At 38.4% G+C, this 13,810-nt stretch overlaps 1 protein-coding gene across 5 annotated transcripts in view; it reads left to right on the top strand.

Annotated features, from left to right (window-relative positions):
• The window catches only part of GLIS1 (GLIS family zinc finger 1), a 194,447-nt gene that overhangs the window by 91,527 nt on the left and 89,110 nt on the right, over positions 1-13,810 (top strand). The window lies entirely within an intron of this gene.

Below are 13,810 nucleotides of genomic sequence, written 5' to 3'. Positions count from 1 at the left end.
AACTTTTGTTTGCAACCCCAAATGTATTGCTTACAAAGGAATAACCACACCAGCAGATTGGGTTGCCTCATCAAAACATCAGCAAGTAGAAGCACTTTGGAGATTTGGTGCGGGGGTGGGGTGGGGGGGAGAGGTTTCAGTGGAGTACAGTGGAGATGTGCTCTGAAAAAATGAACACTTGCTACATACTATGGCTTTGATATTGTGGAATGGCAAGCATTCCCTTTAAACTAAGATGTCCTTTTACATTAAAAAAGAGCAAGAAGACTTTAGAGCAAGCATTGGGGAATATTGGAGCTATTACCAAGCACAGTCATAGGGTAAGGAATAATAGCATAGGTCTAGTTATACTTCCTTATGATGGTGATACATTCCTCATACATCACAGTCATAAGCATATCTAGGTATACATGAATGGTTGTCTGAGGAAGTTAAACAATATAGTGAAATACTAGATGGTCTGCTCTAGTTTCTTCTAGGCATAGGCCATAGGGCATTCACTATGTCCCATATTATGCTTTCTGTCTTTCTCTATAATTTCTATGATTTTACTTTATTTAATCTCAATACTCTGTTCAATTTATTATTTAATATTTTGAAATATCAAGACAACAAAGAATCTGCTTTATAGTACTTCTTATCCTCCTTCTCTGAAACTATATTATGTATATATTATGGCACCCTTTAAATCTTTCCATTAAGCTAAAAATGGTAAATAATGGTGTCTCTGTTTGTGTATTCATGACCAGACATCTAAAACCAATTAAATAGTATTCACAGCTTTCCTTAAAAAAGCACATTGTTTCCTAGATACTAATTGTGAACAAATAAGATTTACGCGAAAGTTAGTTTATTGAAAAAACCATCACTAGATTAACATGCCAATTAGAACAGATAATATATGTAGTAATAGAGGGAAGCATCATGTAGAAATTTAAACCTTCAGTTTGCATCTTCTAAAGACACATTGTGCTGCGTTGGAGTTAGAAATTTGAAACTATGAAAATATCTGGATTACTCAGCAGAGTTGGCTATATAATTTTGTAAGTTGTTTTTAAAAAGGTGGTTAAAACCAATGTACTGGCTTCACTTTTCTCTTTGTCTCTTTTACAAAAGTTTGTTTTAAAATTAGAAAAGCTTGGTTAGTTGCTTTTTTATAGTGATGAAAGATGTGGTGTAGAAGTCTAGATTTACTCGCCAGCAAGAAATACCCTCTCCGTATTTTCTTTGAAGTGTGTGTTTGACAGCTATTTTACGGAGTATAGCAGTTTTCTAATGTTACCTTCCCAGTTAGCATTTCACACAAACCAGCTGTTGTAATTCAGGGTAAGGAAAACTGTGAGATTCCTGGCTTTATGTTGCTGTGTTAATCTGTATTAAATAATGAGCAACACTGGAAGAATATTGAGTTGCAAATAGGCCATGAAATAGTTGCATACACTTTAAATAATTAATCTATTTTTCATGTATAACAGAAGACTTTCAGTACTGGTGACAGAGCAATATTTTGAATGTGCTTTTGTGACCCAGTCAGAATGAAAGAACCAAGCATAACAAAACCAGTTGTGATGCCCGGGGAGACTGTTAATAACTGTTTAGTAACTATGAGTAAAGGAAAAGAGAGTTAAATATTTGAAGTAAAAAATGCATCTTTAGGATTATGACTCTGAAGGGACTGTTAAAATGTATATTTCTCACCAACGTTGGTTTTCAAATGTTAGAAGGTTAAGATCTTAAGGAAACATATCTTCAAAATCATTGCTGTACTAGGACTATATGCATTTGTGCTTTTTGCTGCAATATTACTGTAAAAAATGTGTTATCTTTGGAAAAAGTTAATAACGACGAGTTCGAAGTATGAATTATTTTGTGCACATTGATGCCCTGCGTAAATTTAGAAACAATTAGCAGATTGTTTCTAAAGCCAAGATCAGTAACAACAACCAGCGATCATTGTTGGATGGTTGCCGTGGCCCTGTACTTCTCCCTACACCCCCCCCCCCCCGTAAGTGATTCCTTTTTCTCTTGATGTCCTTCCAAAGCACATTTTTATTTTCTTTGATTATGGGTATCTTTCCAGTCTGTTCAGCAAAATTTGTTGGCTAAATATGCATTGAACGTGTTCACAGGAGGCTGGCAACAAGTAGCTCCCTGTCTATATGCATAAAAGCTCCTGTCCATGTAAAATTATTAATTTCTTATGACAGGCTTTGCTACTATGTACTGTAGTAGACAAAGGAATTTTGGAATTCAGGCTACTTGAGAACAGGAAATACATGAGACATTTTGATTGAAAAGTAAATGGTCCACTAAAATGGCAGTTAATCCTTTTATTATCTTTCCAACAGCAGTTTCCACAATACTTTCATGAGGTAAGCTTCCTTTCAGTCCAACTGTAACACTCATCATTACAGCTGGTTTAAATTTAGCCAGTGTGCTCTTTTCTCAGCAGCAGACAGAGGAAAAGTAAAGTTCTATCTTCTGTAAAGGAATTACTGATATATATATTTTGGGTGGGGGCAGGTTCATTTTTGCATTTGGTGCCGAAATCTTTGAGTCCTTTTGTATTATCTGCTAGAATATTCCAATTAATTGATTCCTTTTCTGCGTTGTGTCCTTCATTTGCGTGTGGGTATGCACTTTCTCCTGGTCTTCTTCTCTTTTTATTCTTTGGGCTGTGTAAGTAGTCTGAAGGAAACTACCTAATCTCCTTGCAATATCCTGTTATGTTTCATACTTAACTTGTGTTATTTTAGTTTTATTAAATTTGGTGCTCATCTGCATTATGATCAGAAATATATCCAACAAAAATAATGATGCAATGCCTCTAAGACTTGAACTTTTGAAGATTAATTTCAAGCTTTTGTAGATTTGGTGTCCCAGACAATTGGAATTTTGATTGTCTGAGAGCAAAAAATTATCCAACTTAAATGTTTTCAGTTTAAAGCCTCACCGCCCAAGATTTACCATATCATGTTTTACTTTCACCACCATTTTGATTAGCAATTAATAGTGATCCCAATCTTGTACAATAATCTTTAAGTCCCTGTCTGCAAATGTAAATACGTTACTGTATTTCTATCAGAAGAGGTGTTGGGGTGGGGCTAGTGAGGTATAATTTATATTATATTATATTATATTATATTATATTATATTATATTATATTATATTATATTATTAATAAAAGACAACTTCTAGTAAGCTAAATGAAGTGTTGAAGAATATGTTTAAGTTGCAGAATTTTCTTATTTTAAACCTGAGTATCTATGTTTAAAAAATTTCACAAGGATGACAGCTCTCTAATTAATGATTCATGAATATATAAATTTCCAGAGTGGTAGCTGTGTTATTCTATTGCCACAAAAATAACGAAAGTGCCTTGTGAATCCTTAAAAACTAAAAATATATGGCATAAGGTTTTGTGGACCAGGGTTCCCTTCATCAGGTGCATGAAGAGTTATCTAGAGTTGCTGATATATGCATACATGCATGTTGTTCTGGTGTGGTAGTGGTGGTGGTGTTCATGTAATTGTAAATGGTGACATTAAAAAGGTAAAGGTAAAGGTACCCCTGCCCGCACGGGCCAGTCGTGTCCGACTCTGGGATTGCACGCCCATCTCGCTTAAGAGGCCGGGGGCCAGCGCTGTCCGAAGACACTTCTGGGTCATGTGGCCAGCGTGACGAAGCTGCTCTGGCGAGCCTGCACCAGCGCAGCACACGGAAACGCCGTTTACCTTCCCGCTATAAAGCGGTACCTATTTATCTACTTGCACTTAAGAGTGCTTTCGAACTGCTAGGTGGGCAGGAGCTGGGACCGAACGACAGGAGCTCACCCTGCCGCGGGGATTCAAACCGCCGACCATGCGATCGGCAAGTCCTAGGCGCTGAGGTTTTACCCACAGCGCCACCCACGTCCCATATGGTGACATTAGAGGGGAATAAAATGTGGAAAGCACAGGCAGTGACCATTACATTATTAACAACAATGTGTCATGAAATATAGTGTAGGTAGTATTCACCTATACTGCTTTATGCTCGTTTTCCTTTACCTAAATGAAGGCAAGACACCTTGCTTCACTGGGGTTCTTTCAGTATTTGTCTAGTTGAGTAGGAGCTGGTTTTGAAAAAGTGGGCTCTGCACTCGAACCATTTGGCAGGGAATGTTGGCATGGGTCTTCCCCACAGAATTGATGGCCTTCAACATGTTTCTGATTCATGGCTTGTTGATGCCCTGGTTGACCTATGGAAAGCAGAGATTAGTTTAATGGTTGACATTACGGCTCCTAGGTGTTCTCTTTTAGTTTGCAAAGTCTGCATTGCAACTCCTCTGCCCAGAGTTGAGGGATGAAAGAGTTTGATAGATTAGATCACAAGTGGCAAAAGACTTGCTGTAAATGCTACCAAACACAGGCTAGAACTTATTGCTGAATCTATTCTGTGGTGGTGATAATGGCAAAGAGGCATACTCTTTTGCCACTGCTGTATCCTTTGTTGTTTATGGTCCATTGCAACTACACCCCCATACTGATGTAAAGGAAACTTTGGGAGACTGCTGTAACATGTTTGCTGTGAACATCAAAAGGAATGCTAAGCATATCCTTTTCTATGTGGATGCCACAGTTGGCACAAGATAGTCCATTGAGGAGTCTGGAGCACCATTTAGTCTTCTTTTGTGGGATGGGCTTCATTTGTTGCAACCTGAGAATGGTGACAAGATGCTTGAAGGATTTTGGTCCACTTTTCAACTCTATCCTTGCCCTCTCAGGCTTTTTACTTCTAGTAGTAAGGGGTTGGCTGACTAAGTCCAAGGGGGTAATTCCAGCCATCTTTAAAGAGGTTGGTCCTAATTGTTGTTAAGGATGTAGTTGCAGGACATTTCTAGAAGCTCTCTGAGGACCCTGCTTGGATTTATTTCAGTTTGGTTTCAGAAACTTTCTTAGTCAGCTTAATGCAGGTATGGGAAACCTCCAGATGTTGCTTAACTACAACTCACAACATCCCTGGCCATAGGCCATGCTTGCTGGGCCTGATGGGAGCTGTAGTTCAGCAACATTGGGAGGGCCAAAGATTTCTGTCACCTGCCCTAATGAATAATGTGTGCTGGGAAAGGGTAAGAGGGAACCCTGCTTCTTCTAGATCTCTTTGTGGTGGTTGATACTATTGATCATGGTATAATTCTGTGTAAGCTTTTTGGTGTGGGTGTTTTGCTAGTTCCATTCCTAACCTGCAGGGCTGATCCCAGGTAGTAGTGGTGGAAGACTACAGTTTAACTCTGTGGCATCTCTCTTGTTCCCCAAGGCTATTTAACATCTGTTTGTTGAATATTGGAATGTGAACGTGTATGATTCTATAGAGTTGTTTTTGTGAATTGTATCTTGACTTGATCAAGATGAAGTAACTTATTGAAAAAAAATTAATGATTTTTTAAAAAATCAAACAATTGAAAGAAATTATAAATAATAGTAATCATATACTTTTTGTGGTACTACTTTCTGTAAAGAACTGTACTGCAAGCTTGAATTATTAGACTTACTCAGCAAAGTGGTCCAGACTCTCTGTGTTGTTTTATTCTTCCTATGTGTAGAGATAGCATGTCCACAAAGAAGTTCCTGTGTCCTGATACCATGCAACTTGCTTTGCTGAATAACTTATATTGGCCTTTGTTTTGAAATTGCACCCAAGGCATTTAAAAATGGGAAATGGAAAAAGCATGTTCTCATAATCCAACTCGGTAAAGTTTGCACAACTTGCTCTTTGTTTCATCATCCCAACAATAAATCTTTCATTTGTGTCAGCTGAGAGTGCCTACTAAGTCTGCAAGTGATTACTTCTATGAATTGTGTTGGTACCTTTGCAGTACATGAGTGAACAATAAAATGGGGAGTTGATCAAGACTCTTTTATGGTCTGGCAGGAAGCCTCTAACAAAACAGGCCTGATGCATGGAGTTTCATCCAAGTGTTTCTAATCTCTTACTCCGTTAACCTCTCTGTGCAGGTTAAACAAGTTAAAATTATTCCTTTACACTATGAAAAATAATGTTATCTGATCAGAAATGGTTTTGAACATCCTTCAGAGGGCAAGTTGACACAGTAAAAAAAATTAGACTTGTGCATTGTCTGTTGAACCTTGAGAACAGAATTCCAATATTGTGACTTAAGTGAGGGAAGGTAAGTCATTTTCATCCTCATTCACAGAGAGAGGCCAGCAGTGATTGAAGCCCACCGTATCCAGGATCCCCAACACTATCTCAAGACATTTTGCTGCCACGCATTAAAAGCCAACTGGACTGGTAGTGGTTTTTTCCTTCAGCATCGGTGATAGGATGGTGTACTCTACTTCACCTAAGGCAGCAGACTAGCTTTGGGTATGCAGAGCAGACCACATGGCACACACACCTCTGTTCTTTTAGCAAGTTACTGCTGCTTGCTCACTGCTTTTCTTGCAAGTTACTGCTGCTTGCTCACTGCTTTTCTTGGTACCTGCCTGCTGCTCACTCAAATATTGCAGTGTAGTAGTGTCAGCATGCATCATGTGAGCAGAGCAACATGCATGTACACATAATGCATGTTGGCATGGATGGCTTGGGCTGGCTTCTTCTTTGTCTGCTCTCTCAGTCAGGGGCCTTTCCACACAGAATTGTTTGAGACATGTTGAGAGGGGGACTTGGCCAGACAGCCCAGAAAAGTAACCAAGGTGCCTGCTCAAAGGGAAGAGAACAGGAGAGGGACTTAAGAAGAATGGCTGGAGGAACTTAAGAAGAGCCTTGCTCCAATATGATCATAGGGATGGAGTAACACCCCTATGGGAAAAGGTTGCAGCATTTGGGACTTTTTAGTTTAGAGAAATAGTGAGTGAGAAGTGACATAATAGAAGTTTATAAAATTATGCATAGCACAGAGACAAAGAGATTTTTTTTTTGTTCCTCTCATAACACTAGAACGCATAGACATCCAGTGAAGTTGAATGTTGGAAGACTCAGGACAAATAAAAGAAAGTACTTATTTGCACAGTACATAAACTATGAAACTTGCTCTCACTCGAGGCAATGGTAACCACCAGCCTGGCTGGCTGGCTTTAAAATAGGAGTAAACAAATTCATTGAGATTATCAATGGCTACTAGCCCTAATGGCTCTGCTCTGTCTTCACAGTATGCTTCTGAATACTAATTGCTGGCAACCCAAGGCAAGGAGAGGGCTCTTGTGGTGGGGTCCTGTTTGCAGGTTTGCCACAGGTATCTGGGTGGCCACTGTGAGAACAGGATACTGGACTAGTTAGATCATTGACCTGATCCAGCAGACTGTTCTTGCATTGTTATGATGGCTAAGCTTACTCATGAGTCTTTTGCTAAATACCTTGCCAAAACCTTTTTGAAAGTCCAAATATGCTATGTTAACTGGATCACCTCTACCTATATGCTTGTTGACACTCTCAAAGGTTTGTGAGGGACTTGCCCTTGCAGAAGCCATCCTGGCTTTGCTTCAGCCCTTATTGTTCTGTGTGCTTGGTTAGTTTATCTTTAACAATACTTTCTACCAGTTTCCCCAGAACCAACATTAATTAATTTCTACCAGTTTCCCCAGAACCAACCAGCCAGTTTAATTTCTTCCAGTTTCCCCAGAACCAACATTAATTAATTTCTACCAGTTTCCCCAGAACCAACCAGCCAGTAATTTCTAGGACCATCCTCATCCTGTATGGTGTTACGTTGACCATCTTCCAATCTTTATGTATGGAGGCTGCTCTTAGGGACAAATTACTCTTTTTGTTAGAAGACCAGCAATTTCACATTTGAGTTATTTGAGTACTCTCCAGTGGATGCCATCGAGGCCCAGTGATCTGTCAGTTTTTATTTTGTCTGTTTGGCCTAGTTCTTAATCTCTCCTCCCTGCTATGTACTTCAGTTCCTCAGCCTCTTCCTACCAAAGTTAGTTCAGGCACTGGAACTTGCCCTATATATTGCATTGTGAAGACAGATACAAATAATTAATTGAGCTTCTCAGCAGTCTCCTTTATCTTACTTAGCACACCTTCGACTCCCTTGCCATCTAAGGGTCTTCTGCTACTAATATATTTTAAAAACTTCTTGTTGTTCATCTGTACACTTTTAGCAATGTGCTTCTCAATTCTTTTTTAGCATCCCTTATTGTTTGCTTGCACTTCTTTTGCCAAAGTTTGTGTTCCATTTTGTTCTCTTCATTTGAACAAGACTTCAATTTTTCTTTTAAGAAAGCCAACGTCTTGAGATAAAAACTTGTTTGCCTGTGCCATTGCTAGGCCTTAATCCAAGCCCAAGTCATTAGGGGTCTAATGCTAATCTGTGTGTGACCAAATTCTGTTTTCCACAGTTGATTTTGCCCCCCGTAGTGGGGAAAGAGCAAGTTCCTTCCCTGCTTGCTCCCATCATATCACTTGGAAGTTGGTACGAATGTGTTCCAATAATACTTTGTATTAAACAAATTCATCGTGATTTCTTGGCAAACAGGACAAAGATAAAAGTTTTGCTTCCAAGCAAGCAGGATCATGTCTAGGCTGAAACACTGCAAGTGACTACTTGTGCTTCTTTAGTCCATTGAGCCATCTGTCATGGATGCTTTAGTTGTGATTCCACTGAAAAGGATATACCAAGAGCTCTGGCCAAAGGTTTCAATACAAGGAATAATTCCTACTTGAGAGTTGAAAAGAAAAACGTGTATATTCTGCTAAGAATAACAGTTTTAAACTAATAGTAAATTTGAACACAACGTATATGTGCGACAGTTTTAAAATAATAGTAAATTTAAACACGACGTTTAAGTGCAGAAATAATGTAGTTTCAAATATGCAGTGATATAGTATAAAGGTACATAAAATGCCAGTACACAACAATTGTTTTATACAAGTCTCAATGGCAGTCAAAAAGAGTCCATGTTATATAAAGTCAGAATAAAGAATCAAATAGGGCCAAAAAGAAGTATCCGGAGTATGAATTAGATGTACGACTCAGTAGTGGTGACCAGGACAGGGCCCTGTTTCGGAGTAAATGCCTTCTTCAGCTGGTAATATCAAATAATATGTAAAAATAAATCAAGGTTCTCCAATACCATAAATCATAAATATAATGAAGTATATACATTCTGAAGTGTATTAATGCATATCATGATATTTGGTTCCATACCTCGGTTTTTTAAGGAATATAAATCTGTTGGAAGTCTGTATCATTCAATTCTTTTGTGTTTCTTTTTCAACATGCGTCTAGAAATGAGAATTTACAAGAGTTATTATTTCCAGTCAAATTGTTTGTGAAAAACGGACATCAGATGAGTGTTTTCTCACCTTGGATAAATGAATCCAAATTTTCTTGCGTTTCTCTGTGCGTTTTCTATTAGGGAATGAGATCTTTGTCTTATATGTGTGTCTGTGGGGGAGGAGGATAGGCTCTCCCTTCTTAAAGGTGTAGACAGAGAGGAGACATAAAGTCCAAAGTCATCTGTAGTGGTTTTTTAAAGAAAAGAATTGTAGTCTTGATGTTCATTCAAGCCCTTGGGGGACATCGTTTCAAACAGATGAATATATCGTGCTTCCTGTTGTAACAATAGTCTATCAATGTTTCTCCTGGTATATAAATCTACTTTTGGTTTCCAGATAATGAAGAAGACAAAATCATCCTCCGTATGTTTTTGCTGTATGATACTCTAAACAATTGACTGCATTTTTATATAACATATGGGATCTGTGCTTTGCATATAAACAATGACTGTAATATGTTCATGTTATGATTCACATTTCTAATCTTACAAGAGCAATCTATATTAGTAATGTTGTTCAGTTGTTGCTTTAAAAAAACACATGCACATAACTGGTGGATTAGAGTTAATTAGTTAAAATGTTCTAGAGAGCTTATCCCCATATTAGAAGAACAGCCAGCATGTCCGGAACTATAGGAGTTCCATTTTGTTGTGGCAAGTCTCCATCTCTCATTTTAGTGTCTTTGGCACTCACTAAGAGGATAGGAAATTAAAGAATTGTTTGAAAACATGGAACACTGGCTTTTAAGGGAAGATTAAAAGAGTGAATTCTGTCCAGCTTGCCCAAAGAAAGCACTAAGGGAGAAGAGAAAGAAAAGGGAATATTTGCTTAGAAGCGATAAGTAAGAGTTAACAGGATGAAAAAGAGCAAAGCCAAAATTGAAGAGGATCAAAAATAAACTTTGTTGTGAGGCCTCCTGTGCTATTAAATATTTTTTATGGAAGGTCCATCATTACTGGAAACAATTCTCGAACCACTTGCTTCAAAGTATTCACACTAGTATTAATGGAACTTCTTCATTTTAGGTTAGTTTTTTGCATTAAAATCACACATTTTGGGTTAGTCACTGGAAGTTCTCCAGGTTAAATGGTTGTTTATCTGCAGCCTGAGGCTATAAAAAGCAGCAACTGCACATTTCCTCCTTCTCTTGACCCTCCTTCATTTCATTGGCTGCTGTTTACAAAACAGGAAAATGTCTAGTATGTGATGATGTCATCTTTTGGTGAAAGGTATGTAAGAAATCTGATTGATGATGATATAGTTCACAAGACGTTGCTTGTGGAGAGAAGATGTGTGACTTCTGTTTTCAGCGGTAACCACATGATCTCCGTAACATTCCATAACATCTAGTTTCAGTCTGAGTTACCTATAATTGGATTTGAAAAAATAACTAGATATTGCTGACCTAGATAAGTAGAATCAGACAGAAAGAAAGTTTTACATGGGTTTCATAGATTTCAAGGAAGATAGGAATGTAACACCTCCAGAGGAATAATATCCAAGGGAAGGTCAGAAGATCACCCTTGGGTTAATTTGCTCAAAGGAGGGTTATTTCCAGAAGAACTGCACCAGAGAGGGAAAGGGCAAAAATATAATTTCATTATAATTCCTCTAGCAGAGTGGTGCATTAAAAAAAAAATCTAGAGAATTTGAGGGATAAATAAATTAACACCTCCAGGATGTCATCCAAATATTTTGTTGTGAATACAATGTGTACTATAGGTAATTCAAACTTGATAGAATTTACATTTTTATAATTTATTGCTACCTATTTTTGTGTGCAGTTTTGATACAGTTTTAAAGATATTTCCATTGTTATGCATGTGTCAGGTTCTATAACAGGAGCCCTATGTTAGCGTTCACTGTGGACACAATTGGAATTGCATGACAGGGTGGGACCACACTTGTTGGCCCCACCTCCAGCCTTTTAGTAGAGAAGCATGGTTTGGAAAGAACAATATCAAATATAGTTCAGGACACTAAGACCTAGTAATCGTGGACAAGGAGGTAGATCTTTTCTGGGCCTTGTCCTTATAGACTGTACATAAAGCATTTTGGATGGCTAAAATTAAGCAGCCTAAAACAAGTTTGCCTCTATCTTGTCTTCTGCTGTATGTCACAACTGGTCTTGAGTTGCTGAGCACACTCAGTGGCCACAGTGTCTCCAGTCCATTCCTCTTCTCATGTCTCATGAAAAATACTTCCATATACGGTAACTTAAATTCACACTGTGTCTCCACTCCCACTTACTATGCACTCATTGCATTTCCAGCTCTGGGATTTTAACTTCTAGTTACACAACATTATCCAAAGTGCATATGTATCTTGTGTTTTGTTAGAAGATGTGTTGTTTCTCAAATCAGCTTCACAATGATTGGCAAGGTGCGAACACGTTTGCATAGGGTAAAAACATCCCTGGCCTATCAGTGCCCCCTGGTATGTAAGCAAACAGAAACAAATTGAAGCTAGGGAGGAAAGAACTCTGAAACACTCCTACTTAATTGCATTCTATGAAACGCTCCTACTTAAGTGCATTCTAAGGCAGTAATGTCAATGAATCCTGATTTGGAGAAGTACCCCCTTTTCTGTCATTTAACTAACTTGAACCACCTCTTCAGGACCCATAATGCCAGCCTAGATTACCTGCTCTTGCACATTGACCTCTAATTTATATCATGGCTGACTCAAGGTCACTTTAATACTATGTGGCCAGTGCAGTAGGTGATGTGAGACCTCTGTGACACGGTAGCAACTGGAGAATGGGTAAGGGTTTTCTCTTGGGATCAATCCAGAAAGTGTTAAGCTTTTTATGTAATAATTTATGCGTACATTCGTACATCAGGTTGTATCCCATGCTGCACAAATGATGTTCTACTTGTGCAGTAGAACTTGCCCTTCCTCTCCTCTCTCCTTGCTCTCCCATAATCTGATCTGGAGGGTCCCTCAACTCGTTTGAGTGCTTGCAAAAGGCAGCCATGGGGTGCTTGACTCTATCACCTCTGTCAAACCCTCCTCCCAGGGCCTCATCAACTTACCAGTTTGTAAGCATGCAACCCCGCTTTAAATGCTTGTGACGTCTCTATCATCTATCACTGCTATGCAAAAGCCTTCAACAGTGCAACATCAACTAATTTTGGTGTTTGCCACTTCAGCACAGTATGAACTTTCCCACCAGCCACAATTGGTTTCATGGCATGTGAAAACCACTTCTATAAATCCCTATTGTTGTCCCTTATAGTTTGCCTTAGTGTGTACTTTGCTTCATTACCAAATGGAGTTTATTTAAGTTTATATTTAAGCAACTTACTCTTGGGTTTTAAAGTTCATTTTTCCAAGGACAATTTGTGAAAGCATCCATTGTAACATAAACAAAACCACATTTTTTTCTTTTTAAAAAACTGGCTCACTCTTACTTTAAATCCATGGTGTTATGCCCAGAAATTATTTGGAGTACACGAAACTAATGTGCAGCTCTGCCACCTTAGACAAAATAGACAGTTAAATCTGTAGCTTATATTGTGTGGTTTGGATTGAGATATTGTACTGACAACATTGTAATTGTTTTAATGCTGTTTTTCCTTGCCATCAATTGTACCATAATATAGGGAGAAAATGAAAATAAAGACTGGAGCATTGGCTTAAATGTACTAACTGGTAAACAACAAAACTGCAAATTATAATTTTTTGGACCATTGCAAACCAATTTTAATTTTGATTGTGAAAGTGACTTTAATCCTGATTTCTGATTTTCATGACTATTGGGAGCCTACAATAGTTGTATTTGTGGCCTCAGTCTGGTTCTGATTATTTTTTATAAGCATTTTTCAACTTGGACACAGGCAGCACTCACTTTTAAGTTGCTTTAAAATTTAACCTTGTTACCAGATATTGTGATACTTCCTTCAAAAACATGACCTGGATGTAGACAATGGAAATGCAGCTGAAACCTCTCATGGTCACAATAAAGGCACCATGAAGATATGGAGCTGTAAGTCATCACAAAATCTAAAGTGGTGTTTATTTGGAGTATTGGGTAAATGCTAGATATTAATTTTGAGTCAGGACCAAGAACACATTTTCAGTGCTGTGAACCATGTGAAGTGAATGTTACAAAAATCCAATGCAAAAGGTATTTTTCATTCATAGGAAATAATGTTAAGACTGTGGGAGCAATTTAGCAGGTTGCACTAGTAGACTGTTTGTCCACCAGCCCATTGATTATTCCATTACAGTATATAGAAAAAGGCATTGTATATACAGTGCGGACTGGGCTCAACAACCTGGGAACATTGCCCATCTAGGAGAAGGAAATCTCTTATCCTAAACCTTTGCTGCTTTGTGGGATATTCTTGGGAAAAGAAAAAGCTATGGAGTAAACCCTACACAAATCCAGAGTGGAGTTCCTAAGATGGTTGGCACCTTGTAAACCTCCTTCCAGCAAATCCTGCAGCCAAGCTGGTGCCAAGCATATTGCTCTGCTTTCCTTTGGACCACATCAGCAAGGCTGGGAGGGGGCTCTTGT

Source organism: Podarcis cretensis, assembly GCF_951804945.1.
Source record: "Podarcis cretensis genome assembly, chromosome: 6".
Classification (NCBI taxonomy): domain Eukaryota; kingdom Metazoa; phylum Chordata; class Lepidosauria; order Squamata; family Lacertidae; genus Podarcis; species Podarcis cretensis.
Note: the sequence above shows the minus strand (reverse complement) of the source record. Positions and strands in the feature narration are given on the sequence as shown.